The sequence below is a fragment of the Cupressus sempervirens genome, chromosome 1 (assembly GCF_028749045.1).
Source record: "Cupressus sempervirens isolate cs-2001-9-10 chromosome 1, ASM2874904v1, whole genome shotgun sequence".
NCBI lineage: Eukaryota > Viridiplantae > Streptophyta > Pinopsida > Cupressales > Cupressaceae > Cupressus > Cupressus sempervirens.
In genome coordinates, this window is record NC_143118.1 from 111,400,986 (window position 1) to 111,425,823 (window position 24,838).

At 31.7% G+C, this 24,838-nt stretch overlaps 1 pseudogene; it reads right to left on the reverse strand.

Annotated features, from left to right (window-relative positions):
- Positions 1-23,936: 23,936 nt before the first annotated feature.
- LOC149576461 (large ribosomal subunit protein eL38z/eL38y pseudogene) lies at positions 23,937-24,146 on the reverse strand (annotated as a pseudogene).
- Between the last annotated feature and the right edge of the window lie 692 nt (positions 24,147-24,838).

Genomic DNA, 24,838 nt, shown 5'->3' on the forward strand with positions numbered 1-24,838 from the left:
GCAAAAAATTGGTGACAAGCGGAGATGCCGATTTGCGTAGACGCGGATTTGGGTTGGCGATGGCAGAGATGACAGAACAAGTTGCGGAGACGACAAAGTAGCTGGCAGAGATGCGGATCTGAGGAGACGATAGTTGAGGATGCACAGACAACAGTCTAGTGGTAGCGCCAACAACAGAAAACCAGGGGGAGACGCCAAACTACAGAGATGCTGATTTGGTTGCGCAGATGACAAAGTAACCGGCGAAGACGACAGTTTGCAGGCGCAGATGCCAAACTGCGGAGATGACACTGCGCAGAATTTGGTTTAAAACACGCGGATTTTCTTCAGAAAAATTTTGGAATTTGATTTTTGAAGCTTCATTTTTTCTCCCTAATGCTTCCTTTAACCTGCAAGAACAAGATTAAACCCTACAACTCACTCAAATGACAAGAAACATTAGATTATTAGCAAAAAATAATATATAGATAAAAATAGAGGATTAAATGACCCATAGTGGGGTCCCACCGGGCGTGCCAAAATGTATATGAGAAATATGTTAGCAAGTAATACTAATCTATTAAAAAACAAAAGCATTAACTAGCATATAAACCATAACATAAATGAGAGACTAAAGAGGAAACCCCAATTGGAAATGTGAGCCAAATGAATGGACTCTTCCAATGGGATTTACCTCCTTGCTTGGTAGATGGGTCTAAAGATTGGGATGTATGCTCAAGGTTCCCAAAAAATAGCTTCAATGGAGATGAAAAATGGCAAATTGGTAGCTTTGTGAGCTCTCAATTTGGCATCATAAGGGTATGGTTGATGGCTTTTTGGCTCTCAAAAGGGCATTATAACTTTAGCTCCAAGGTTGTGATTGAAAAGGCTTGGGAGGGGATCCAATTTATAAGCTAAGGGCTTGAGGGATGGAGGGCTAAGATGGAAGGAAAGATGAAAGCTTAAGGAGGGCTAGGATGCACTCAAAAGGGAGCACATGAATTGTTCTTGTTTAGCACCAATCAAGGAGTGACACATGTCACAAGGTGAGTGGATGGAGGAAAGAGGAAGGATGAGTCAACAAAGGAGGCTCAAAGGATAATATCTTCATAAAGACCCTTCATTATGGCTTGTAAGAGCTTGTAAGAGTCTTTATGGCTTTTGTAAGAGCATTCATTGTTGGGTGGTTGGGATATTTTGGAGGGAGTTGAGATTGTTGACTTTCTTTGGCTTTAAGAAAGTCTTAAGCTTGCTTAGGGAATGTGACAACATTAGGGGGTGGATTAGGCTTGGGTTTAGGATTAGATTAGGCTTGTTAGAGATTTGCAAGTGGATGGCATTCATGAGGGTGGGTGAGTTAGTGACTAAGCTTAGTTAGTATGGGTGGATGGGGTGGATTAGGCTAAAAAGAGGGTTTAGGAATAAGTTAGGGGCTTTTAGATTTGAGGGTTTTATTTATCAAATAGATTTATTTAATAAATGGGGATTTTGGATTTAGATAGAAGAATAGGATTTAATTGATAAATAATAGGTTATTTGATTTATCAATTAGGACTATAGATGATTAATTAAATTAATCAGCTAGGGGATGACAAATGATTAATTAAATAGGAATTTAATTAATGATGCCTTTAGAGATAACTAAATAGGATTACCAAAGCGGTGTAATCAAATTTAGGTGTTTACAGTAATGACAAATCCATTATGTAGATTCTTAAAGATAAAGATAACTCAGGTGATTCCATGGCTAGCCTTAGCAAGAGAACTTGGTTCAAAACTTGCAAGAAGGAACATAGAACTAAAAAGAAATTGTTGGAATGAAGAGGGCTCCTCATAATACATAACAACTCAAGCTCAATAATGTTGAGTTTCCTAATATTTTAGACTAGTCTTTGTTGTGGATTGTGTGCCTCTTTTTTTTTGGTGTGATTTCTCTTAGCTAATCTTTCGGTGTAGGTTTATCTCATTATGGCATTTGTCTATTCTACAACTAGCTTTTATGTCTATTTTTTTGGTTTGTGTTGGACTTCACTGATACATCTATTGTAATATTTTTGTAAATGGTTTTAAGACCCCTTCAAAACCATCTTTCCTATAATAAAAAACAAATCTAAGGTGAAATACATTGCATGGAAGAGACTTTCTTGTATACTTCTTTAGTATATTTTGAGTTTTACATTAGCATCACTTCATCTTATTGGATCTTGCTAATATAAATTGAATTAAATTGAGATTTATGTGTGGAATACCTTCTTTCTCTTGTATTAAGTGTTAGGGTGAAGATCATACTTATGTACACATTTTATTCAGTGCTTCCATTTTCCCCTTAAACAATAAGTAATAATGCAAATATTGACAAATATTCAAAATTTAGTCTTCTTTAAAAAATATAAATTATTGTATTTGAAACCAAAATGAGAAGCATAAAATATTTATAGTATGGATGGTTATGAAATGCACTTAGTTGGAATAGGTGTAGATTCTCTCCTAGTAATTAGACTAGTTGTGATAAATTTATGCTTTCAAATATTGAGTCACTTCTTTGTTAAATAATTATAACAATTATTTGACATATAATTTTATTAAAATAATTTGAACTATATTATTTGATGTGGTGATTTAAAAGGGTTAACAGGGAAAATCTGTCTATTCCATGATATATGATGCCTATATTCTCACAATTTTTTTTTCTATAATAATAAAATAAAAGTCATAATAATATTCATTATCATATATTATAATGTGAGCCTCTTTGATATTATATGAGGAACAAATATTATTTCCACTAGAAATTAAATTCCTCCGATTTATAAATTATATATCATGTATGTTTGATGTGGTTGAAACCTTGGTTTATGACAAGGTGATAGATCAATTCTAAGATATTTCAGTAATCCATCATATAAATAGAATTGTGCTTTTATATGTGGTTGTGTTTAATGTTTTTGCTTCAATATTTCATATCACACTTTGTAATCCATCACTTGTGCAAAAATAAATGAATGAATCATGTAGATCATGGTAATGGAACACAAGGTGTGATCCAAAATATTTCTTTTTGAAAGATCTTTAACATAATTTGACCTCAAAATACATATTCAAGGTGATAGGTTCACCTTGTGACATGCTTTCATGATCACCTCAAAATTTCTCTATTTGTTGGAATTGGTAGGAAGCAAGGTTAACAACTATTTTTCAAAAAGTTCCTAGGTTATAATAGTGTGTGAAAATTTTGATTTATGCAAGTTTTCTAATTTACAATAACAATATATTCTTGAAGGTTCTTCATGTACAAATAATTCAATTCAAATTTAATGTCCTAAATGAAAATTAATCTAGCATCTCTTTAATAATCCTTTAAAATTTAATTGTAGATACATAACATTTAAGAAAAGTACCACCATGACATGAGATAAAATTTAATTATTCCCATGAACAAATTTTTAAATATTTAATTCACATTTCCTTTTATTGCACTATAACTTAATGCATTACAAATGAATAATTGATTTTAATTTGACCAATGTTGATTTACTCTAATTTTGACCAAAATTAATAGAACTTCAATATTTTATAAATTGTCCATACTAGATGAATGCACAAGTTATGCATCATCTCACAAATTCTTTCATCACAAAGACAAGTGATAGGAAAATTTATCCACCCCAACAAAATTCAATATTTTCCATTTATTTTATAAGACCACTCTAACTATGTATATATATATAGAGAGAGAAACAAAATCAGACCTTCAGTGATATTTCTTAAACAATCTAATGTGCATTCATCACACAACTAATATTGAAACAAAATTAATCAATCACGAATGAAGAAAGAAATCTAGATTTTAGTCAATCTTTTACCAAGCATATTCTCCCATAGCGAGTCTTATTACATTATCCTAGACTGAGTCGTTCGGTGATGTTTCTAAATTGAGTCTTTAAGATTCTCGGCAAAAATGAGTGAAGTTACAGCATAGGATACCAAAGCAACCATTTCTTTCTATTTGATTGGCGTTAATAATCCACTCGCTCCTCCCAATTATTATTATTTATATCTCCCTCCCCTCTTCAACCTTGTGAAATAACTAGCATTTCTTCATCTTCATCTTCATCTTCATCAATGGCGAATTGGTTGTGGTCGTGCAAAAGCCCATCCAAAACGGCGAAACTCATCCGAATGAACGGCGGCGTGGAGAGAATAATGATAAAGATGGGAATGAGAGTGGCGGTTGCGGAGTTGATGCTGGAGAATCCAAACCAATTTGTGTGCAATTTGGGGAGTCTGGAAGCAGGCCGTCGCATATCAGCGCTTCCAGCGGAGGAAGAAATAGAGGCGGGAAAGACGTACGTTCTTCTGCCCATGGGAAAACTGAGGTGTGTGGTGAATGAGTCGGAGATGAGGAGAGTTCATGAAGCTGTGAAGAACAAATCCAAGGCAATTGTCTCCTCCAAAGTTCTGCCGGTGAGTGAGGAGGGAGTTGAGGTGAACAACGCACCGTTGCCAAAACTGCTGGTGGATGGGGAAGTAATGGAGGGGATGAGAATCCGTTGGAAACCCTCATTACGCACAATCCATGAGTCTCGCAGCTTTGTATCTTAATTTTATGACACCTTCCTCCATTGTATTTTTGTAATATTACTCTTTGGTCAATAGCAATGTTTGGTCATAGATTAGAAACGTAATTTGAAGGAATTTTGGTTTTTCTTTTATCATAACTTGGTTACAAAGAAAGAAATAAGTTAATTAATTAGCTAGATATAATTATAAGCTTTACTTATGAGAGAATTAAGACAAGTAAATGATGTTCATGCAATCACGTTATATAAATATAAAGAAAGTTTTATATGTCACAAGTTTAAGTACTATAAAGTCAATATAAAGATAACTTTGATCTCTAAGAGAATCATGAGGTGGTGCAAAGTCATATGTTTAAACAATATTAAATTAAGGTAATTGAAATAGCATTCAATTTAAGTATATTTTTAACAATGAAGTAGTTATTTTTCATTTAATGTATCATCATAACTATATAATCATAATGTTCGTATTTGTTATGAAATATTAAAAATATTATTTAAATTAGAGTAACATTTTTTTTTTGGTCACATAGGAGGCATTTGAGTGACACATCTCAATGTTCAACAACTTGTATATTAGGTAGTGTGGAATAGGGTGGGACTAATTCTATTATGGATGAGATTGTCCACCTACAAGTCATTCGACCTCTTTTCACTAGCTATCTATCTATCTATTTAATTTAGATCAAATATTGGAACCATGTTTCTCTTAAAAAAATAGAAATTACTTTTAAAAATATTGAAATCACAACTACACATACAAGTTGTTGGACATAACCTATTGCAAAGAGGTTATAACAAGTTTTAATTTTGAATCCTATTTTATATGTAGGCTAGAGGATTCTATATAAGTTTGTATGGAAAAACTTAATTGGAACATTTAAATGAATGTATGTGAAAAGGATACTGTGAATTTGAAAGAAAATTAATTTGTTTGATAATTTATAGTATATATTTGGTACATTGTACTAAGATTTTATAGCAATATGCTCATGATTGGATATTTTTGTCACATATATAAAAATATAATATTTTTCAGTTATCACTAAAATAATTTAAACTAATTAAAAATTAGTGAAGCTACATAAAATGTTTGATCCACAAATAAAGATAATTTAGTAAGGAGAGACAAATAGAAAAAGAGATACAATGAATGGGTAAAAGAAGTTTTTTTGATTTTAAATACCCAATATGTATTAAATCTAGTGTACTAAAGTACTCATTAAGCCGATAGGCTTATATGTGGGAGCTTTGCTCCCAGATTTACAATGTTCCGCCGAAAAATTGTCAGCCTTTATCGGATTTCTTTCCTTTAGCAATTTCTATTTTCAACTCCTAAAAACTATCACTTTTATTTCTAATTTATTCTCTAATTTCTATTTTCTATTCAACTCTTCATTTAATATATTTTGTTTAACACTTTTTATAAAAAAAAACTTTTCAATCAAAGTAGAATAGTTAAATTTTGTGTGTGAAGGTTTTTCTATGGTGTGAGGAGGGTTTCACCTATTTTCAACTATTTGGATTTATAGGTGCAATAATGTTCAAAAATCCTTATAGCCTCATTTATTAGTTTAATAGTGTTGATTTTTCTTGGTTTTTTAATAGATTTTTGAGTTTTATACTGTGATAAATTCTATGAATCAATTATTCATTTTCTTTACACCATATTTTTAAAAATATGTAGTACAAAAAAATTAGTCAATCATTGAATCATTGGTGCTAGAAAGAAGGTAAAAGAATGTCCGAGGACTGTATATTATTTTTGTGATAGATTATTCATTTTCAATTAGGCAAGAATCTTTTTTATGTTAATTGTTTAAATCAAGAGAGCTATATTTCCACACTCTATTCTATTTGGATACCATTATTTGATTCAAGTCTATTGAGAATCTACTTTTATTGATTATTTGTGATTATGTATATAACAACAATTAAAATTTTGGTGTGTTACTTATATATGCAAGCAATAAGATTTAACAATAAGAGCTTTACTAAAATACATATTACATAGATTTGATATTGAAGACCTTGAATAGGAAAAATCATTTAAACATTTTCACAAGAGAGAAGTTCAAAAATAAAATGATAAATATAGAAAATAAGAAAAATATACATTTTTTTAAATAAAGAATGACTTGGATTAAAATAGAAAAAAATATAGAAATTATTTATGCATCTAAATTTTACTTTACTATTTCTTGAAATTAAAATTTAATTTAATTTTTGAATATACATTGATTTGCATGAGGTTTATATTGACATTTTAGAAATAATTTAATTTAGATTAACTTTCTAATATGAAGTGATTTAAAGTTAAAAAGATGAATAAAATAGAAAGATTGCTATATTGTTCATATATCTAGATATTAATTTCTATTCTATTTTAAAATTATAATTAAAATATATTTATAAATATAATATATTTTATTTCTATTTGATAACTATTATAATTAAATTGATAATTTAACATTACATAATAAATATTTTCCAAATTTAAAAAGCTTGATTTTAATTTAATGAGGATTACATTTTATAAATTAAAAAAGTTTGATTTTAATTTAATGAGGATTCACCTTAGTTCAATTAGAAATAGATAAAATGAACAACTATGAAAATTTATAATTAAATAAATAAAAATTTATACAAATTATATTTTGAAATATTTTTAATTATACTTTAGTAAAAATAAATATATAGAAATGTTTAGTTGCATAAAAAAAAATATAGGCTTGCATATGTCTACATATTATTAATAAAAAAATTTAGTTAAAAATATTAGATTAAAAAGTGTAGATTCATTTTTAAAAATGTGCAAGTTTTTCATTTGATTTTTATATGAATATTAAAAAATTGTCCTTTCTAATTCACTTTTTTTTTGGTTTCTTAAATCTTTATTAAACTAAAATCTTAACTTAGATTATTTCTATTAATATTTTAAAAAAAATCTTAAGCTACATTACTTCTATATGGTGGTTAGATATTTTAAATATCTTGTATAATAGATTCTTTCTATTTTCTTGAAGTTTCTTAAATTAATACAAATAATATTTAAAGATTTTTTTAAAATAAAAGCTTTTCTAAGTTTGTTGAGTTAAAATCTATTTGCAAACTATGAAATTAAATTTATAAAATAAATTTCCAAAATTTGTACAAAGATTATGTTTCTTGCAACATGGTTTCCCTCATGGACTTAATTGACTTTGTAGTTTGCATTTTCATAACTGATTTCAATATAACTTTTTGAAATTTGTGTATGGATGTTAGGAAAATAATCATAAATAGATGATGTTAATTGAAATGAGGTTTACATAGTATTTTTATTGTCATGAAAAAAATTTATATGCAGAGATTTATATTACATTTAACAAAGCTAGATTGTTACTATGCAAAACAAATATAGTCAAGGTAAATTATGAAATGGTTAGATATAAAAAAATAAAAAATTGTACTTTGATTTAATGATACAAGGTATTTATAACATTTATTTCATTGTATTTAGATGGAATTATTGATAAATAAAAATTAATTACTTATATATTTTTTATTTAGTACATTTTAAATTTTATCTAATTAGTTGTAAAAATGAAATATTTTCTATCGGTGCATTGTTGCATGCACAAAAGCATGTGACTGCTAGTTAATATTATTTCTAGTTGCCAAACAAATTGAAGAAAGAGAATAATATATTTTAATCAATAATAATAATAATAATAATCTAGAAGAGGCTCTCAAGCACATAGGGGAGAAAAGCTTCAAGATCCTCAAGGCCTCTACTGTGCACTTGGGGATCTTGGTTACAAAGATGAAGAGTGTTGGAAACAACAAGGCCATTATTCAACTACCTTATTTAGCCACTTGAAGATAAAGATAGCTCAGGTGATTCCATGCTTGGCCCTAGCAAGAAAACATGAAAAAACACTCACAAGAAGGACTTGACAGCCAACAAAGATATTGTGGATATAAAGAGGGGTGTTGATAACATGGGGAAAATAAAGACTGAAATTGTATTGCTTAAGATTCTATACTAGTTTCTATTGTGGGTCATTGTGTCTTTCTTTTGTTATTTCCTTGTGTTTTCTCATTGCTAGCTTATGTTTACCTTGTTGCTAGATTTTTTATAATGTTTTTTGGTCTGTGTTGGACTTTAATCATTTATCTAGATTGTAATTCTACTACAAAGGGTTTCAAGGCCCCTTCAAAACCTACTTTCCCATACAATCAATTTTTTTTGCTCAATATAAAACCATGTATCACCAAAACATAAAGTAAATGAAAAAACAAATAATAAATTACAATTATTTTCAATTTTAAAAATAAATGACATGTAATTTTAACGGAGCTCATGAACTTGTATAAAAACACATAGGCCCATCTTTCATAAGAGGAAAAAACATAGTGTATATTTTCCAATGACATGTTTCATTTGACAAAAACTTTGTAACCGTAGTAGTACTATCATCCAAAAACATTCACATCCAGACATCTAACATTAACATAAAGTTGAATTCAACTCTATAACTTTGACCATAACCAAGATGAATTCTGCAATTTAAGAAAATAATACAAATTGGAAACATGGTTCATGCTGGCAAGATCACCTAGGATGGCTAGCATTTGGTTCTATCATAACTCTCTTACATCAATAATTATTAATTAATTTTATAGACCAGATATCATTTATTTAATCAAATTAATATAATGATTTCTAAATTAAATAAAATTTTCAATATTTTTAAAACTATTGAATAGGAAACATTTTTTTATAAATCATTTTGACCATAAGAAGAGACATGGTTTCTTTTAGTAGGGGATAAATGTAGTGACAATGTGATGTAAAGTAGAACACAAGAATGTTTTGAAAATATAGGTAAAATTATAATTTATATTTGATGACCTAGGTCATGACTCCTTGTGATACCTATGCATTGGTGATAGTTGAGAATACACACTTTATAAATTTCAATAGACATATTTTAACCCAAACACACACACGCACATACATATCCATACATACATACATACATCATATATGTATGTGTGTGTGTGTGTGTGTAGGATTTGATTATTAATACAAACCCATAGATCCCGTAGAATACCTACATGCAAGAACTTGTCACAGAGAAGCAAACACGAGATAAGGGAAGGGTTTGGCTTTGAAAATATGCAATAATATATTTATTAGATAAAAGAATGAGTAAAAAATATAAGAGATCAATCCTTATAGAAGGAGATCATAAAACATAAAAGGAAAATCCTAAGAGGTAAAAGACATTTAATAATTAATATTTAGTTATTAAATAAAATGCATGTGTATAGAGAAAATCTTAAGGAGGGAGTAAAGATAATTGAATTATTTCTTTACTCTAACACACACTTAAGATGATAAACAATACAACTACAAATAATGTAAGAAAAAGCAAAGGAACTACAATATTGAAAGCATAAATGGGTCCCAACAACATGGCCCAATGAGGTAACCAACACAACCAAATTTTTGTAAAAATGGAGAAATAGAGAAAACCACATGGGAAAAACCCTATTCCAAAAAGAGAGAGAAGAATGAAAAAAAAAAAGAAAAAAAAAGGAAGGAAGGACACATCATTGAGACCCCCCAAGGATAACTTCCTTCACCCCAAGCATAGAACACAACTAAAGATATTATAGGGATGTAAAAGGTTTAGTGAAGATCTTAGAGACCTATTCTATAGTGGGAATATACTCCAAGCTAAGAGAGTCATCCTGAATCAAATGGCTTTGTTTTCTATGTTGGTTTAGGTTGTATCACATGGTCTTTCTTCTTACAAGATAATGTGATCTAGGACCTAAATCAAGATAGAAAACAAAGCCAAAAGTAGACCTCTAATCATCAATATCACCAACCCAATTTGAGTCTATGTAACCAAAAATATGAGGATATCCTGATGTATGATAAATTTTATAACATGTAGTACATCAAGATACATTTAAAAACTTGTCAATGTCTCATGAGGATCATGTGAGAATCTAGAGACAAGTCCAACCACAAAGGAAAGATCACGATGTGTGTGTCAGGTACAACAAACTACCCACAACCTGCCTATATAAAGTGGAATCCACTATAGGATTAGAGAAAGTGGTCAATAAAATAACACCTAAATGAAAAGGTGTGGGAGGAGACTTGCAATCAAGCATGTTGAATCTATGAAGCATATGAAGAGCATACTTTTTCTAGGGTACAACTATCCCATCCAAATACTAAACAACTTGTAGGCCCAAAAATAGTGCAGATGTCCAAGGTCTATCATCTCAAACTACTCTCTCAAGGCTCATTGAACAATCTAAATCATAGAGGGTGAGGTACCTGTAATAATAAGGTCATCAACATATAGCACAAGTATCAACATATCAACCCCATGATGTTGAATATACACTATAGAATCAGAATGACAGTGTGAAAGAAGGAATCTATCTTCTCATACCAAACCCAAGAGGCTTGTTTGAGAAAATATAAATACCTCCTAATCTATACCCCATAAAATAGTCCTACAAAAAAACCTAAGGCTTCTCCATATAGATCTCCTCATAGAGGTCTCCATACAAAAAGGCACTCTTCACATCCATCTAAAATACTACCGATTCTTGTGAAGCTATAAGAGAGAGTACAAGGAAAATAGAATTCATCTTGGTAATTGGAGAAAAGGTCTCAATGTAATCAATACTCTCTACCTATGAAAATCCCTTCATAACAAGAAGTGCCTTGTACATATCAATACAACCATTTGCAAAAAACTTGTTATGGTACACTCACCTGCACCGAACCAACTTTCATGCTTTTGAAAGATGACAAAGATCCAAAGTGTGGTTCTTCATCAAAGAACAATGCTCCTCATCCATATCCCTATCCCACTCTAATTTTCTTTTTGTCTATGAAAAACTCTAAGGATGATCTAAAATAGCATGAATCAATAGTCCAGTACCAAATGTCTTAGCATGAGTGCAAAAATAATATGAAGGATCTCCTACCATAGGTTGAGCTACATCAATGGTATTATGAGCCCACTTGGGCACTTGCCAAACATCTGGTGGAGGTGGGGAAGGTGAAACATCATCATGATCTTCCTCAAAGGATAAATAGTCCTATAGAGGAGAAGATGAAGTACTTGGCAGCGAGGGAGATGTTGGTGATGGAGGCTCTACTCATTAAACTGGACATCTCATTGAAACAAGACCTCTATGGAATCATGATAAAATAACCCATGTATGCCTTTACATCCTCATAGTAGCCAAAAAATATGAGTGGCTAGCTCTTCCTCTCCATGGCTTTCCTGTGAGCATCTGAAATAAATGCCCAAGCCTCACTACTAAAAAAAATATAGAAACATTGGGCTTGACATGTTTCCAAGCCTCCTCATGAGTCAAATGTCACAATGCCTTGTGAGGTAGTCAATTTTGAATATAGTTGGCACAATGGATAGCCTTAGGCCAAAATAAAGGACTCATAGCTCAAGACTATGTGATACAATTGACCATCTCCCATCATGTTCTATTCTTTCTCTCATGAACCCCATTTTGTTGGGGGGTTATCATGAATTGTGAACTAATGTTGTAAACCATGCTTAGTGCAAAAATCTTTGAAATAATGATACACTTATTTCCTACCATTGTTAGTGTGTATACATATGATAGAAAGACCATATTTCTTCTCCACATATGTCTTAAAGTTACGAAATGAATCAAATACATCAAACTTATAGTACAAGAAGTACGCCCATGTACATCTAGAGAAGTCATTTTCATGAAGGTAAGCACATATTGGGCACTTGAAAAAGATAATTTGGCAATGAAATAAGATCAATGTGTATCAACTCCAACAATTCCTTAGCACGTGAGGATCTACTTGTTGGAAAGGGATCTCTATGATGTTTTCCAAGTTTACAACCTCAACAAACACCATTAGTACAAGATCTCCGAGGTAACCCAACTACTAGCTCCTATGTAAAAATATATTGTAGATATTTGATAGGCCAACACTGGGGGAAAATAATAGAGAAAGATTTAACATAAATTAGAAAAAAATTTAGCTTGGTCTATTCATGTTAATCTGGGAGTGTAAGATTTTGAAAGGTGCCAGAGCAATATGTCATCAAGGGATGTTGGTTGCAAGATGAGTGATTGTGAATCTAGCTACAACGTGTGAAATTAAACCTATGGAACACCAAATAAACCCAAGTGACAAGAACCATCACTTGCTAGCAATAGGAAAATAAAAAATAGAAATAAACATCAATCCATAAAATAATAAAAACAATAATTTGTGAAAGAAATAATAATAACATAAATAGTTATAGAAATACTTAATTCAAATATAAATTAACTAATCTGAAAATCACTAAACAAATAGAAATATAAACATTTAAAAATTAACAAATTCAAATTCTTAAATAATACATTTTAAAAAAACCCCAAAATAAAAATACCATCATGCTTTGCCAAAGAGCGGGCCCTTACTCCCTGGATTGCATAATGAGTAGAGCACAGATGGATTCTACACTACCTTGACCATGGGAGAATGCTTCTTTTATTTATTATAGATTAATACAATTCAAATTTTTAGATAGTAGTCTCTTCTACAATTTTTTTGTATATCTAACACTATGTTTAATGCTACTTATAGAGACACGACTCTAACATATATAAACCAAAATAAATATGAATTATAAAAAACATAATAATAGCTTCTTCACACATTGTTTACAAGTTGTGCATAGCTACAATAGAAAATAGGAAATGATAGTTTTGGTCCCTACCACATATGAAGTCCATCTTAAATTTGAGGTGGAGAGGATTATAGTTATATTTAGTTCAAAAATCTATATTGCGATTTTCCCTAGTATCTATAGCATAGGCTTGTTTGTTACAATTGCCATACAAATAATACTCATGAAGCTTTGATCAGTAATGTGTTATGCTATTCTTTGTGGCCTTGAGAATGTTGTTTAGAAGACACAAATATTTACAACAACAAATAAAATAGTTTGTGGAGAGAGAGTCATATAGCCTGTATCAACTTGATGTATTCTATTACAAATCATTTTGTTACAATGATATCTATCTAGACCATTCGATATATCAGCTATTCCTTTCCACACAATTTAGTGGCATATTTAAAATGGGTTTCATAATGCATCGTATCTCCAACAAATGCATCCTCGAATGATTGGGCAACAAGTCTCCTTCATGAAACTGTATCTTCTGACTATTGAATATAAGATATTATTATTGTAAACTCAATTATTGTGAGGTGGCATAGTTAATGAGTGGTAAAGAGGAGAATGAATGATGGAAGAATCTTCAGTTTCAATTCTTATCCCAAATATGATAGAAAGAATCTGTGAAATAGATGACAGGAACATCTGTACCCATTAGTCAACATGTTGCAATAATAAAGATTAGTAAAAAACAATCAATAAAGAATTTTCCATATTTGAATCCCAAAACTATAATAAATACTACTTCTATAAACTAAATTATATGCAATGTAAAATAGTAAAATGGGACAAAATGAGATGGAAATGGAATACAAAAATGAGTATGGAATTGTATGAGATGGATTAAAATATGGAATAAAATGGGTCATAAATGACTCTCATCATTCCCCCTAACTTAACATATTGAACATCCTTGTGTAATCAATATGATCAAAGGGTCTTTGGTTAGAACTAGAAGCACTTGGATTTATGTCCTTGACATGCTTTGTCACCCTAAATGGTGATAATTCATGCACAACCTCAATTTTCTTTTTCTAATCTTTTCATGGCAAGATTTATTGGTTTATTATTTTCAATTGATTTTTTCCAATATAGATACCTCCTTCAATTTTTTGTCTTCTTGTGTTTTCTTTCTTTCCTTATTTGTCATAGCATCATGGTTCAAATGGTTTTTATATAGTAGATATCATGAGAAATTTATCTTTCTACACAAGATTATTTAAAATGGGTGAAATAGGAGACAAAGAAAAGGATTATGTAGGATTGAAATAATGGATAATATGATAAGATGATGAAGGATGACAGATGAAAGATATTTAATAGGATGGGACACCTCCCCTTAGCTAAAAGGGTTGACCATCAATGGGAAACATGAGGAGGCAAGGGAGGGGTGTTGCAAAATTATCAATATAATAAGGGTAGAAGCAAGGAGTTGGGTCTCAATTCTGTGAAAGTTTGCAGATTGAGATCGTGCTCTTTTAGAAATGGGTACCCATTTTAGGCTCGGGCACCCAATCCAAAATTCAAAAAATGGGCACCCATATTTTAAAAATTCGGGTACCCATTTTCGAAAACATAGAAAAATTGTATTTTTTAGAAACGGGTACCCATTTTTGAAAAGTAAAAAATGGGTAGAAACAGGTACCCATTTTTTACTTTAAAAAATGGATACCCATTTCTCAAAATTTAAAATTTTATTTTTTTGGGGGGATTTTGTATGCTGATTTTACTTTTTCAAAATGGGTACCTATTTTTTGAATTAAAAATAGCGGGTGCCCATTTCTTACAACATTGGGTGGGAATTTTTTCTCCTACCTTAGATTTTGGTTCGGGATAGGCTTGGTGAAACCAAACATATGCCTTGACCTCTCAAGATTTGGCTAAGACATTGAACTAACAAATTCATGCCTTACCATAATTTTTAGAGGGTCTTCTCGATCAAATTTTTTTATGAAAAAAAAACTCATTAGAGCTCTCATTGTCTTGATTTCAAAAATATAAATTTTTATAGTGCTATGATTTTATTTACTATTTTTGTATTATTTTTTAATGAAAGGAGGTACTTAAATATAAAATAGTGAAGTTCACTAAAACTTTAATAACATTTTTATTTTATAATTTTTCTTAAATTAATATATATGTCATCAATCTACATACAATTCTTTTGCGATTAAAAAAAAGAATTTTTGAAAAAAGTGAAATTTTGATCAAATTATGGTGTCTGTACACAAGAGGTTTTAAAATTTACCTTTATAGCCAATTAATAATTAATAATAAAAAATAATTCAATAAAAAAATTAAGGAAAAATATTTTCATTAATTTTAGGTGTATTAGGTAACTCCCTTTCAAAGGATTTACAAAAATTCATTTATTTGTGTCAAATTATGGTGTCCATACATGAGTGTGGTATGGTCATGAAACACGCATTTTGAAAAGTGGTTTTTAAAGATCCATACCAAAAAAAAAAACTATCACATGGGTACACAAATAAATTACATATTCAAAAACTAGATTCTGAACACTAAAATTTTTATTTTTGAAGGCTTTTTATATTCAATCTCTAAATGCCTCAAATTTTGACATCAATTGACAAGAAATTTCAAAAATAGGAAAAACACTTCCACTTTTTGCCCAAAAATGAGACCCAACTTCTTGCACTTACCCATAAGCAATATAAATGTAGTTAATATATAAAATAATGAAGAAAATAGAATTGATTTTTTGACCAACATGCATGTTCAAAGAGACCAAGGTTGAAACACAGAGCAACTAAACAACATCCGCCTCCAAAATGGATGAATCAACAAAAAGGAACTAAGAAAGACATCTATAACTAGAGTACTACAAAATACCTCCATCTAACTAAAATCACTGAGAGAGCATACCATTGGAAGGACCCAAAAATTGTAATAGAGATTGCAACTATAGGAGCCACTACCATCTAATAGAATCATTATAGAAAAATAGTACGTAGCACATTCTACTAAAACACCTCAATGGAACATGTAGCACATACTATGGATGGTCAAAGTTGTGAGGACCACACTGAGTAGGAGTAGAGCTTCAAGAGGGAGTGATAAGAGACACCAATTGTGAAAGAACCACATAAGCTAATGAGTGTTCCTTAAAAGAATGATTAGTAGAAAAACCAAGAACACCAATTATTACATATTTAACTTTTTCCTCTATTTTTTTCTTTAGTTTTTTTCATTTTGTCTTTTTCTCTGTTTCTTTCAAAATTTTGATAACGACAAGTAACCACTATCAAGCCAATTTTCAATCAATCATCACTTAATGGTGCTATAAAAATAGTTTTCACCAGTAAGAATTTATTTTGCAATTAATATCTGCTCGAAATTGGTTTTTAGATATTAACTAGCCAACAACACCCAAAGGTTTTCATTATTGGATCTTTTAGTTCTTTTTGTCATTTTTTTTTTCATTTTTTCAATAACGGCATAGAGTGACCAAAGAAAATAAATCCTGACATGGATGATGAAGAATGATACCATTCAAAACTTGTGTTCCATCCATTACCCCACAAAATAAATTGTTGAAACTAGATTGTAGAAGGAACTAGAGATTATCACCAATGATAACCATAACATAATTGGAACCATAAAACCACTGCACTAGAAACAATCTTTATCCACGTATCTCATGCCACTAAATCTAAACATTTCTTGGAGAACTTTAGAACACACTAGGATACTTCAGTAAGATAATTATTATTCACAAGGATGATGATCCTCACAAGGCATAGTGCTCCTATAATGATAACCCATGATCACCTAGCGTGAAATTGTGCTATCCAATCCTTTTGATGAATAAGTCCATTTCATGAAATAAATACCTTCATTATCAAAGAGAAGGTGGTGGAGTGGAATAGCAACTAGAGTCTCTAATGTGTCTGTAACTTCAAAGAGGAGGAGACACATCTTGAGGAAGGAGTACTTCTAGATTGTAGCTCAACAAAATAGTACCACATTGTGCATGGATGTCATAGACCTGGTTGCATAGTGTCCTCCATGTGATCAAGAACCCAAAAAAAATAAAATTCCATCTCAAGGTGGTGAACACATTATGCTATGCTTGTAATCTCAAGTATTGAGGCACAGGTAAAATTGATGTGTGCAAGATAACTAGCAAGCCCACACAATGTTTGCAAAGCCAACATAGTGTTCTATGCAATGTGTGTGTAGAAAAAACATTATTAACTGGTATTGGTACTAAGATCATCCCAACATATCAAGAGACCTATAACCATATTCTCAAAACCAAGCATATCAAGTATAGTAAAGAAATTTTATCTAATTAATAACCCTACCATTAAGTTAGTAATTCACTTTTACAATTGATAGGTAGAGTTATTAATATGAATAAACACTTGATAAAAGAAAACGAATGTGATTATAATGAATTATACCAATGTCAATCAACATAGGAATACATACCTAGTGATGTGGTCCAAGCATCACACAATGATGTATGTTAGAAGAATTAATGAACATTTATTAGGAGTTAATCAAGAATTAGAAAAACCAAGGAATTCCCCTCAACTTTACTTCATACTGCAAGAGCATGAGAATATTAAACCATAGAAATAGAATAAAAAAAAATTCAAAAACTTAATGGATATCCCCCTAGCTTAATTTCATATTACAAAATCATGGATTTATTAGGACAATCCAAGGAATCAAAAAATAGGATGGCAATACAAAGAATCAATATTGACAAATATATATATGTGTGTATGTGTGTGTGTGTGTGTGTGTGTGTGTGTGTGTGTGTGTGTGTGTGTGTGTGTGTGTGTGTGCGCGCATGTGTGTGTGTGTGTGATCCCTTTGAAATGAATAATCATCCATTTAATACATATTTTATTTGTCCATTAGTGCATATAATCCCTTAGAATTGTGCTTAATCAATTATTGGTCCCAAATCAGCAAGTATCTGAGGAATACACAATTTAGCCATAGATCTCCAAAGATCAATATGCATAAGTACAAAATTAATAAAATATAGACCTTGGAGAATCCATGAACACATTTTTAGAATGAGGAAAGCATATGGTTTAATATTACTTAGTGAATGATTAATATAAAGACACATGCTTATGAGTCCAACAATTAAAATTGGTGCAATTTGAAGCATGAACTCATTTGTGGGTATTTGAGATTCACTAAGTGTAAAAAAGAAAAAAGTTTATTATAATTCAAAAAATTATATTGTTCTCCAAATGCAATTATGCCAAAATCACATCCCTTATGTGCATCAATACATTCCAATAGTAGTTGACCAATTTAAAGCACATCATTAGATGGTAAAGGGATCCTTGAAAGTTTAATTGGTAAATGGATCTCATCAATATCTATAGTTGACATGACCAAAATACTCATGCCAAAGTTTTCTCACTATGTCTGCATGAGCAAAAAGAGAAACACATGTAGAGATAGAGCCCTCAAAGCCATGAAATTGATATACCTGAGACTGTAAATCAACACTCCTAGAAGAAACAACCAAATAGGCATCAAATAACCACATCATGTGGTGAGAAATAAACTATCTTCCTAGAGCTAGAATGAAAAATTTGATAGACATACACAAGGTTCATAGGAATGGCTAGAATCAATAGAACATCTTGAAGAGAAACACCCTCCAAAAAAGTAGTGCCAAAACCTAAAAATGAAAGTCAAGTACATAATCACCAACTCCAATATGTATAGTAACACTCCAAGATAGTGAGGTAACCAAATAAGGTGAGTCTGTCATATGGTGTGTCGAAGCACCATAATCAATGATCCAAGTAATAGGGGAAGAGATAGCTTGTGCAAAAAGAGCATTTTCTTTCTCCAAATGGGGAGGTGGTGGCTTTAGAGAAGCAATACTATGATGTTGCATGGACTTCTCTAAAACCTCAAGACATTTCCAACACCTATAAATTGAATGTCCTTCATCACCACAAAAATTGCAAGGATCACTTGTACACTTCTTAGTCTTACAGGAAGACTCACCAAACTCATTGGGTGACAAAGTTTTATAATTGGGGATCTAAAACTATTCTTATACTAGTTCTAGATTTTAACTCTTTTGTGGATCTAAAGGATCAATCATATACCTAAAGAATTGGCCAAGAGAAAACTATGATTGTATATCAACTAATTACAAAATATTCAGTTGAGGAGAAAATATTGCAGCAATCAAGAAGAAAACTAGGTATGGAGAATCTGGTTATGAATTTTGTTAATAATGAAACTATTAACCAATTACTCAATGTTAAGATACAAAGCCCACATGGTTAATGGAAAATAGTGTAAAGAGGACCCATGATAGAAGTTATAGATAATGACTTAAAGAGCTAGAAAGGGGAAAGCAATAAAGGAAAGAAGTATGATATGCATGTGTGCCTATGTCAGATGATGATGATGATGATGATGAATACTCATCATCTACTAGTAGCTCAAGTAGTGATAGAAGGTCTTCAGTGCACATGCACTCAAAAAGAAAAAAAATAGATAGAGAAGTAACAAGGGTTGTCGAATTTATCAATAGAGAAATATGATCTCTCTCTCTCTCTCACACACACACACACACACACACACACACACACACACACACACACACACACACACACCTCCTTCACCACCCTCTCTCTATATATCCCACTTGTTGATGTGTGTTTTATGACTCACAAAATAGTAGAACAAAATGCTGAAATATCTTATCCTCTCTTGAATAAAGTCTTGTGTATGCTAAGATTGCTAGAAGATCATACAATGACTTCAAGGTTCCTTTAATGCCAAGTCTTGACTGTGGACAAGATCGGTGGTTGATGTGATTTTTTGATGATCACAAGGGGCCTTACATGTTTATTTAGATTCATTTCAAGCCATACTAGATGTGGGAGCTATCTTAATGTTTTGCAATGAAGTTCTTTTTTTGGAGTTTTCACAAAATATGAAAAAATTAAATAAGATAGGGTTCAAGAACTCTATTCTAATCCTAAGGGTGGTGATAACAAAAAATAGTATTCTAGTGGACAAATTCCTCAATTTATCAAATTTTTCTTCGCCAAGTTATACTACAACTATGCATGAATTGGTGCAATCTTCAAGGGTTATGCCAGAGATTTTCATATCACCGCATACACCATCATAAAGAACAATGTATACGAATGATAGAAACTGAGCATATGAATGAAAGGGGTTTAGGCTAACTTTACACAACAAGTTAGAATCACTAAAACATCAAAAGTATGAATCGAAGGAACTCATCAATACACCATCATATTCTTCATTGTAATCACCACACATTGACTATGCTAAACTTAATCTAATTGAAGAAATTTAGGAGAACAAGCAAGCACTAAGACATGTCAAGTATTCACCAAACTCTAATGAAAACTTTATTATCTCAGCAACTCATAGCAACAATCTCATAAAGAATCTCCCTTTACAAATGAGAAATGAGGCCTTTATATAGGTCCTCGATTACAATGGGTGACCCAGATGATCATAATAATCGATGGCCAAGATTGTGCCACATCAGCCCTAGTTAGGGTTAGGGAAAAGGAAAAGAATCTATATTAATGCAACAAGGAATCCACTACTGTAGTGGGTAATAAATGCCCACTATGCATGCTCGATTAGGAAGGAGTAGGGTGTAATAAATGATCCCTAAGAACACCCACTATGCATTTAATGCATCTATCCTTGATTTTTCTTCTTGAAGGATCAAAATCGATCTAACATTGTTTCCAACTCCTCTGTACTGATGCTTGGTGCAGATTCTTGCTTGAATTCTAGAACTGCAATTACTCTTTCTACTTTCCCCAAGCTTTCATCCCAATCTGGTAGCAAGTCCTTAGTAATGTGCATTGTATTTGAGAAGATGGAGAAGTTCTAAAAATCATCTCTTTCATATAAATCTAGTTGAAACAATTCCTGTAACTTGACTTTCAGATTATCAGTTGTCATTTCTTCTTCCACCAATCTCTGTGATAACAAGGATGCAATTGCATTTGATATTCCTTGCTTGATGTTATCAACAATCTTCTTCCATCGACTAGATTCCCTAGTAAAACTTTGAAACATTTCCTTAGCTATGATCACTGAATTGTACCTTTTTCTAATCTTGTTCTCGTCTACTACATTTGCCGAAAAGTCTTCAAGGTGAACCTTGTGTTGGTACTTTGATCCTCCTACTGATGAGATCTTGTTGTAAGGATCAAAATCATTCCTTTTTGGATAAAGCGGAAGGCGAAAGAAGTGGAGCTCATTTGATGATCTCTCTGCAGCTTTTAGACATGGGTATTCTTACTATGCACATGGAAAATATATCATTAACCCTCATGTAATCATTCTTTGAATACAAATGCAACTGCAGGTAACATTCATGGATTTTGAGGTGTTGACTTCCACTTCCAACTGGTCCTTTGCACTGTAGTCCATCATAATTTGTCCTTCATGCCAGCATGTAGATGATATATGAGCTCATGTAAAATTTCCTTGTATGCTCTAGATTCATCAATTGTTCATTTAAATTATCACTTATGAGCCCCACCCAATCTATTTTGTCACCTTCCTCCATCACCTGCTCAACAACATACCACATCCAAGATTCAAATCTATAAGAATGAGGCATGCCAAATATGTGACTCAACATCATGACCATGTCACTATATTCCCTCTGCAAATCGAACCATACTATTTCCTTAGGAATCTTGGAATGATGTGATCTATTCTTTTTCAACCATCTTTTGTTGATTATTTCTTCATAGAAATTGAGTCCAGAGGTATAGATTCTCAGTGCTTGCTCCTGTGTTCTTGTGACCATCCTTGGGTGAGAAGGAATTCCAAACGCTTCAGAAATGGATGCCGAAGAAAAATCTTCCAGAACATTTCATTCAAAATCCTTGATGGTTACGTGTCTAGGACTGTAGTGTTTGGTACATTCCACAATTAACTCTGGATGCTGAAAAGGAGGGAAACTAGCAGTAGCAAAAATTCTACTTCTAACAATTCTTGTGGCTAGGTGTGTCTGGTGATAGTCATTGTATCCGAGCATTCTCTAGTTAAAATCTTTCAAATCAAGGCTGCCAAGGCTTGTATCTCCTATTTCTGCCCACTTTGACACAATTTTGGATTCATGATAGAATCCTCTCCTTTCATTCTTTATCAGTTGTCCTCGCGTTTCTCCTATTCCCCTGGGCTTTGCCATTCTCCTTTCCTGTAAAATAGAAAATGTACACACATAAGACTATGCAAGGAAAGTATTAAAAACAAACAGATACAACTTGTCCACAATACATTTTGGATTTTTGCCAAAATTTCCATACTCCTTTCAAGATTCACTTTTTAATACTTCGATGAGAAATATGCAATTTTCACAACTCACTGCAAAAAAAAAAATTTCCTTTTTGATAGGATTCAAAATTGTCTGTCACGAATTCCTAGAAAACTCCTCAACAATTTTAGAAAATTTCCCAAAAATTTGCTTCCTTGAACTCCTTGAATCTCACTCCCATTCTCAATTTTTCTCTTCAAATTTCTATGTGAGCATGAATGAATGAGAGGGTTTCTTATATAAATCATCCTTCAAAAAAGATGCCTTTAAAACTGTAGACTAAAATTAAGTCGTTTCTTTACTTAGCCATCAAGGTTTCCATCTTTTGTGCCACTTGTCACTTTTTTTTTCTATTTGTTTCAAAAAGTTGCTATTTTGATGCTCTTAGCTTCATGATGAAGCTAAGTATTTCTTTATCCCATTTTGATTTTATTTTTTTTGAATTTTATTAATTAAATATCAATTAAAATCAATATTTAATTAATTTCCATATTTCAATGAAAAAATAAAAAATCAAATTCATCTCCAACTTTTCTCCATTTATTATTATTGTTTTTGGATTATTATTTAAGCAATCAAATTAAATATCAATAAAACTTAATATTTAATTTTTAATGTAAATCCAAAAAATTTTTTTTTTTTGAAAGAAAAAATTGTTTTTTTCTTTTCTCTGAAACCAACTTTTCAACTGTTACTCTTTCAGATATTTTCTCCTTGCGTCTTCCCTGGCTTCATATCTATCTATGACCTGAGCATATGTAGCTGGATCATAGCCATTCCATATATCCCATTTTCCATCGTAATCAAGCTCAAAGTTCTCCACTTTCTCATCAGGTACTATTCACTTATTTGTCCATTTTACTCCAATTTTACGAGGTCTTTCTATACAAGATTTGGAATCATGCATCATTTCCCCACAGTTTATGCATGCTCCCTTTCTATATTTTTCAGCTTGGTAAACCTTCACACCTCTATCATACCAATCTTTTGAATAGTGTGGATCTAACTTCCATTTTCTTTACACATTTAGGCCAACAAATGGGGCTTCTGAAAAATCAAAAACACAAAATTTTGCCCCATGAATCCTCATAGCTAAAAATGTGCTAACACATTTTCAAGATGTACTTGTTCTAAAATTACTGTGAAGTTGTCACACAGATATAGCCTACTTAGCATGTTAAAGTTGAAAAGAAATCCTTGCACAACAAAAAATGAGAGTCCTTAAAACAAAGTAGCACATTTAGATATCCAAGGCCTTGTTAAAACTTGCACTTCCATGGAAAATTATAGGTTGTGAACAGTCAAACTTGGTGTAAGGGATTGCTTGAGCTTGTCAGCCTTCTCTGAGTCAAAAATGTAGAGAGTGTACAGGTATTTTGAACATCTAACCTTAAACTTCACAACATCTTTGCTCCTCTTAATCTTTATGGACCTTGCATCTTTACGACGTGTAGTGAGAAGAAAATCCTTGATTTCATTTATTTGCTTTGACATTTTGAAATACTCAAAATTTGACAACCCAAGCATGGCACCTCCCCTCCTCCTTTGATACTTTTTCCTTGAATCGATGTTAAAAATGTAATTTCACAACAGTCAGGGATTAGCCTTCCAAAGGAAACTTTCCTCAACCAGTGTAATTATGCACTCCATAATTTGTGGGAGAAGGATTTTCTCTGAATGAAGGATTTTATCCTTCAGCAAACATTCCATGACTAGCCCAATTCTGTGCTCTAACATTTACGAGGAGTGGGCTTTTTGCTGAGTGAAGGATTTTGTCCCTTGCACAATATTTCCTTGCCAAATTAAATCTGCGCTCCATGGTATAAAGTGACCTTTTCTCCAAATGGAGGATTCTGTCCTTCATGTAATACTCCTCCACTATCTTAAAATCCCACTCCATGGAATGTTGAAATAATAGTTTTAAAATAGTTGGGGATTTTTTTCACTTTGACCATTCCTTTGGTTCCATTGAACTACGCTCCACAAAATATGGAAAAAATTGCCAAATTAAGAAAAGCAGGGGTCCTAGGCCTGGGCGATGGTGACTGCTAGTCACAACACCACTCTCATTGTTTCTGGTACTTCATAACCTGATGGGGTTATGGAGAAATAGAAGAAAAGATTCTAGTTCTTAATGTAACACTATCATGTTTTATTAAGCATAATGCAATTGCATTTGTAAAAGT